General features: G+C 43.1%; 1 pseudogene across 1 annotated transcript; it reads left to right on the forward strand.

Annotated features, from left to right (window-relative positions):
* Positions 1-231: 231 nt before the first annotated feature.
* On the forward strand, positions 232-1,849 carry LOC311092734 (trypsin-like; annotated as a pseudogene). The gene is made up of 6 exons: positions 232-280; positions 459-479; positions 559-727; positions 806-1,074; positions 1,164-1,309; positions 1,472-1,849. The product of its transcript is annotated as a trypsin-like (transcript).
* The last annotated feature ends 4,924 nt before the right edge of the window (positions 1,850-6,773 follow it).

Here is a 6,773-nt window from a genome sequence, read left to right on the forward strand (position 1 = left end):
TTTATCATTTAAGATGTTTAGATCTAGAATACATGTTTAACAGGTCTGCATTATGAAAACAGGGCGAGGAGCAGAAAATAATAATAAAAACAGATTAGTGCAACATTAAAGTGATTAAACAAGTGACAAGCAGAGACTCAAGAAGTGAATATAAAAAGGGTTTGTGAGAGGCAAAGAGAACCAAATCCACCATCTCCATCCATTCTGCAAGACAAGAGATGGTTTGAGAAGATGTGGAGGTTAACGTGTGTCAGTTTGGCCCTGCTCTTATCTGTTCAAGGTAAGGACTTACACTAATGTTTAAGGTAGACATTTTATCAGCACTACACATTTCTGACACAGTCCTGTTTCTTGTGAGATCATTTAATTCAGTTAATTTAGTTGGAGGATGTCACATGCAGATGGATGTCCATAAAATCATTCCTCATTAATGTGTGCTACCCTCTCTTCCAGCACAGGTTCATTTTCTCAGTTGAATGGTAAGAGATTGTCTCATTCTTCAGATGTTCATATGAAACATGGAAATGTGCATGTGAGCAATTTCCCTTTTTCTCACAGTTTGTGGACAAGTCCCTCTAAACACCCGTATTGTGGGTGGTGTGAATGCTCCTGAGGGGTCGTGGCCGTGGCAGGTCAGTCTGCACAGCTCTACCTATGGAGGTCATTTTTGTGGAGGCTCCCTCATCAACAATGAATGGGTGCTGACGGCAGCTCACTGTTTACCTGGGTAAAATTCACCTAAACATACATTAATTGGTCAAATATATTGTTTTCTTTTCTCACTGTATTCTCTGACTGTTTTCAGTGTCAGTGCATCCAGTCTCCGTGTGTACTTGGGAAGGATGACACAACAGGGAGTCAATACCAATGAAATCAGTAGAAATGTCGTCACAATTATAGTCCACCCCTCATACAACAGCAACAAACATGACAATGACATCGCTCTGCTGCGCTTGTCCTCCACCGTTACCTTTAATGACTATATTAGACCTGTGTGTCTGGCGGCACTGAACAGCAGCTTCCCTTCTGGCACCAGCAGCTGGATCACAGGATGGGGAGATGTTTAGTCTGGAGGTACAAACACATACAAACTCATTCGTTCACATAAATCTTCTCATAACAACACTAATGTATGATTGTGTGTTTGTGTGTACCCTGTTCAGTGAGCCTACCTGCTCCTGGGACTCTGCAGGAAACTATGGTTCCAGTGGTGGCTAATGATCAATGTAATACTCTGCTGGGTTCTGGATCTGTTACCAACAACATGATCTGTGCTGGTTTATTGGATGGAGGCAAAGACACCTGCCAGGTACAACAGTCAACCAGATCATTATTAAGTGTGCACATCAAAACACATCAATATATTATGTTTTTCTAATATATCTTGACACCCAAACGTCTATCTGTGCTTCTTTTCTTTCTGGCCATGATTCATGAGAAGTTAGTCCCATAAAGAAAAGTCTTTCTGTAGGGTGACTCTAGAGGTCCAATGATGAGCAAGCAATGTTTGGTGTGGGTTCAGTCTGGTATCACCAGCTGGGGTTATGGCTGTGCCGATCCCAACGCACCTGGTGTTTACACGCGTGTTTCACAGTATGAGAGTTGGATCTCCACCACCATTGTCCAGAATCTCCCAGGATTTGTAATCTTCAACCCCTCAGGCACATGCCAACCTGTTTCTACGACCTTACCTGTTTCTACTACATCTCCTACTTCTACCACCTCAACTGCTTCTACCACATCACCTACTTCTACTACCTTAAGAACTTCTACTACTTCAACAACAACTACTACCTTAAGACCTCCACCCAATCAGAGTAACTCTCTCCCACACACTCTACACTCCTAGACAAGAGATAGTCCACCCAAAAATGAGAAAATATTTGGGTGGACTATACCTTTTAAGGGGTCATGTTTTTATTTTATTTTATTTTAATATGTTCCTTAAAGCTGCAGTCTGTAACTTTTTTGGGGTAAAAATGATCCAAAATAAATTTTTGAGCAAGTAATATACATAACCAGCCAGTGTTCAAAACTATCTGCATGCCTTAGCTCGAAATGGTAAGCTTGTAATAATGTTTTTAATTCCAGTGGTACTGGTGGATTTCCGCGGGAAATTCGAGCATGTCTTTGCGTCATTACGTCACATCTGGACATATAAAGAAGGAGTCTCGGCTAGTAGGCTATGTTGCGTGTGAGGATGTTGGAGGTGGAGATTTATAGCCTTTTCTCACAGCACTTGATATAATTAAACTTATCAATTTGATGGTGGATCCAGAAAGGTTCAAACGACAATCACCAGTGACAACTGGAGATTCACCCGTTGTAAAACGCAAACTTCGGACTGGCTACAGAAAAAAAGAGACTGCAACCGGGCCCATGCGAAAACAAGGATAAATATCGGAAGGGCATTAAATGTAGTCACGCAATGCTGATGTTGTTAATATTAACAATTTGAGAAGAAAGTATAATTTGCACGGTTTGACGTGATATGATAAGCGATCGTTAGATTTAATCAGCACAATTTACTGCAATGCTTTTTTTCCCTTAATAGGTCAGAACAAAAGTGGATGTTACTTGCTTGTTCAGATGACATTTTCTGGGTGAAAATTCTTATGTTGGTCATACTTCCAAAAAGTATAATCTGTGATTCCAAATGACAGTATCCACACCGGTGCGGTGAATGACAGCCGCACATTCTCCTCAAATTATTGGATTCATCCGCGCTGTGCCGTGCCGAGGCACAACCCACGTAAAGTTGATAATTCCACGAATAACTGCAATTGCAGATTTCGAACAGAGATGGTGACAAAGAGGAAAAACTACGTACTGCAGCTTTAAGGTTTACTTATAATGTTAATAAAGAGTTTTGCACAAAAAAACAAACAAATATATATGCGGAAAAACGATTATTTTCAACCGTCAGTAAATGACCACTGTTATGATTGGCTAACGTTATTGCATAGGAAACAGGATCAACGCCCACTCCCTATTGCATGTGAGTAAGTGTTTTGAAAATATTATCCATATAAAACCATCATTTACTGACAAAGCATTATGAAATAATTTACTTATGGTTTGTAATGCAGTTACTGTCGGATCCCATACAGTTGGATGATTCATCTTTAAACAAAAGTTTATTTGTAAACTCTCCATTACGTGCCTTATTTACAAAACAAAATGCTCCAAACAAAAATAGAATCCTCTGACGTGATCCGGGAGGGACACCATTAAAATAAACCATCCAGTTGTTTCCAATGCTGGGATCCTTCTGTAAAGTCTGTACAGAGATGCAAACGATCCATTTAAACTGCACACGTCAAAACCAATGTTCTTTCTCTCTTCTATTTGTCCTGTTGTAGACAAAATGCGTGTCAGAAAGTGAACGCACATCTGTACTGTATCCAATGTAAAGAGCATTAGTGATTATAATCTATTTGCTTTTGACGCGACGCTCACTTCCAGTGTAGGAAAATGTCGGCCATTAAGTGACTTAATGCCAGTGTATGGGGCCTATTTTGCGATGATGTATAACTATTCATCGATGTCTTGCTCTAAAGGTATTCATCCATCTCCATCCATCTTCTTCCGCTTATCCGGGGCTGGGTCGCGGGGGCAGCAGTCTAAGCAAAGATGCCCAGACTTCCCTCTCCCTAGACACTTCCTCCAGCTCTTCCAGGGGGACACCGAGGCGTTCCCAGGCCAGCTGGGAGACATAGTCCCTCCAGCGTGTCCTAGGTCTTCCCCGGGGTCTCCTCCCGGTGGGACGTGTCTGGAACACCTTCCCGGGAAGCCGGGGACCGGACAGCCCTTAGTAAAAGGCCCCGGACCCCATACTCCCAGAGCACCCTCCACAGGACACCGCGAGGGACACAGTCGAATGCCTTCTCCAAATCCACAAAGCATATGTGAATTGGTTGGGCAAACTCCCATGAACCCTCCAGCAGCCTGGAGATGGTATAGAGCTGGTCCAGTGTTCCACGGCCGGGACGAAAACCGCACTGTTCCTCCTGAATCCGAGGTTCTACTATTGGCCATATTCTCCTCTCCAGTACCTTGGCATAGACTTTCCCGGGGAGGTTGAGAAGTGTGATCCCCCTGTAGTTGGAACACACCCTCTGGTCCCCCTTCTTAAAAAGAGGGACCACCACCCCGGTCTGCCATCTCAAAGGTACTGTCCCCGACCGCCACGCGATATTGCAGAGGCGTGTCAGCCAAGAGAGCCCCACAACATCCAGAGACTTGAGGTACTCAGGGCAGATCTCATCCACCCCTGGTGCCTTGTCACCGAGGAGTTTTCTTGACTACCTCTGTGACTTCAGCTTGGGTGATGGACGAGTCCACCTCCGAGCCCTCAGCCTCTGCTTCCTCAATGGAAGACGTGTCGGCGGGATTGAGGAGATCCTCGAAGTATTCCTTCCACCGTCCGATGACATCCCCAGTTGAGGTCAACAGCTGCCCACCTCCACTGTAAACAGCGTTGGTAGGGCACTGCTTCCCTCTCCTGAGGTGTCCTTCTCCATGGCCTCACCGAACTCCTCCCAGGCCTGATTTTTTGCCTCCACAACCACTCGGGCTGCAGTCCACTTGGCCTGCCGGTACCAGTCAGCTGCCTCAGGAGTCTCACAAGCCAGCCAGGCCCGATTGGACTCCTTCTTCAGCTTGACGGCATCCCTTACTTCCGGTGTCCACCACCGGGTTCGGGGATTGCCGCCTCGACAGGCCATAGTACCACAGCACCGAGCGGCCGCGTCGACAATGGAGGTGGAGAACATGGTCCACTCGGACTCAGTATCTCCAGCCTCCCTCGGGATCTGGTCGAAGCTTCGCCGGAGGTGGGAGTTGAAGATCTCTCTGACAGGAGGCTCGGCCAAACGTTCCCAGCGAGGTGACGTTCCACGTCCCTAGAGTTAGTTTCCGTATCCAGGGATCGGGTTGTCGAGGCTCCCATCTTCGACTGCCGCCCGATCCACTAAGCACCGGCCCCTTACGGTCCCTCCTGCAGGTGGTGAGCCCACAGGAAGGTGGCCCCACGTCGCTCCTTCGGGCTGAGCCCGGCCGGCCCCCATGGGGGGAGGCCCGGCCACCAGGCGCTCACATACGAGCCTCAACCCAGGGCCTGGCTCCAGGGTGGGGCCCCAGCACTCTGCTCTGAAGGCAGTCATATGCAAATATATTTGCCTGTGTTACATCACAGATCCTGCAATATCAAAATGAGCCATTTTTGGACCTTGATTAAATAAATGTTTTGCTAATAATGAGGAAGACGTGGTGAGATGTGGTGATGTGGTGAGAGATTTGACATCCGTAACCGCTGCAACTGCAATCATCACTGTAGCAGAAACTGCTACTTGGATTATAGAAGGCAATGCAGTAAGTCGAAATACACAAACAAATACATAAACAACTGTTCATAGTTCTGGAACACAATTCAAACATGATTAAAATTCTTAAAAGTCTTCAGCTCTGTTTTTTTGGGGTTTTTTTTGTCTCTGCAGGGGATTAGTGGATAACCCTTGGTTTGCACAATCTTCTAAATGGCACTATATATTTTGCATCAAATAAATAATATTCAAAAATATTATTTTAAACCAGAACAGAATGAATCAGATTTAGATTCATTTCTTCAAAAATGATTTGCAATGAAAGTCTTTTCCTCCCTCAGACTAATGATTTATGTGCGTGTGTGTGTGTGCGGGAGTTTCAAAACATACCTTAATAATACAAGCATATAAATTAATATTATATAAATGGATTATATAATATCATCATAACTTCATATTATAATTTGAGTCTTGTTTGTAATCTGTATTATATGACTAAATAAATACTTTGCATCATCTGGCTTTTGTAATGATTTTTTGCTGTTATATAAATCACACCAACAGGGTGTGAATGTATGAAAGGTGTTTATATTGTCATGGTACAAACCACATGCTTGTGTATAGCTACAATAATGTACAGTAATAAATTGATAAAATCATTGCTCAATAGTCATCTAAACAGGTGATAAAATATACAAAATTATATTATCAGACTTTTATGTTATATTTCTATTAACTATTGTTGAAAGTTGCAAGTTGCAAACCATGAGAGAACCACATTGAGTTCCCAGACAGAGAAATACTAACACTTATTTTCTCACCACAATTGTTGAGTCGTCACCCAGCCTCTCAAAGATGAATCCAAAGATGAATTACAGTGTGCACTATTAAAAAAAACACACAATGAAATGGATCTTGGGAGAGATGTAGAGGCATGTAAAGAGATTCTTTGCAGAACAGTCCTGTTCCTCTAGCTCTAACAGCAGAGCACAGCACTAGCAATGCCAAAGTCATGGGTTTGATTATGAGGGAATGCATGAACGGTATACTTTCAATGTAATGTAATGTTAGTTGCTGTGGATAAAAGAATCTGTCAAAATGCATAAAATGTAGAACAGTCTTCTAGTAGCAACCTTGGAGGAGCCAACAAATGGCCATTTTCAACAAACAGTACAAGGGGTCAGAAAACCTAGCGAGAGAACTGAACATAAAGGTGTGTAAATGGCCTAGCTATCCCTCTCTTATATATTTCATATTACAGGACACACACATAAACCTTAAAGTAAAATATTTTTAGTAAAACAATAAGTTAAATAAGCCTATATAAAATATTTATGGCAATTTATATCTCTGGGATTTCTGTTATGATTATTTCAGATATGATTATTACCAGCTTTTACATCCTCGCAATGTGCAACTACTAAAACATGTTATCATGTGGTTGTGAGT

This window comes from Abramis brama (assembly GCF_963993115.1).
Source record: "Abramis brama genome assembly, chromosome: 11".
In the NCBI taxonomy this organism is placed as follows: Eukaryota; Metazoa; Chordata; class Actinopteri; order Cypriniformes; family Leuciscidae; genus Abramis; species Abramis brama.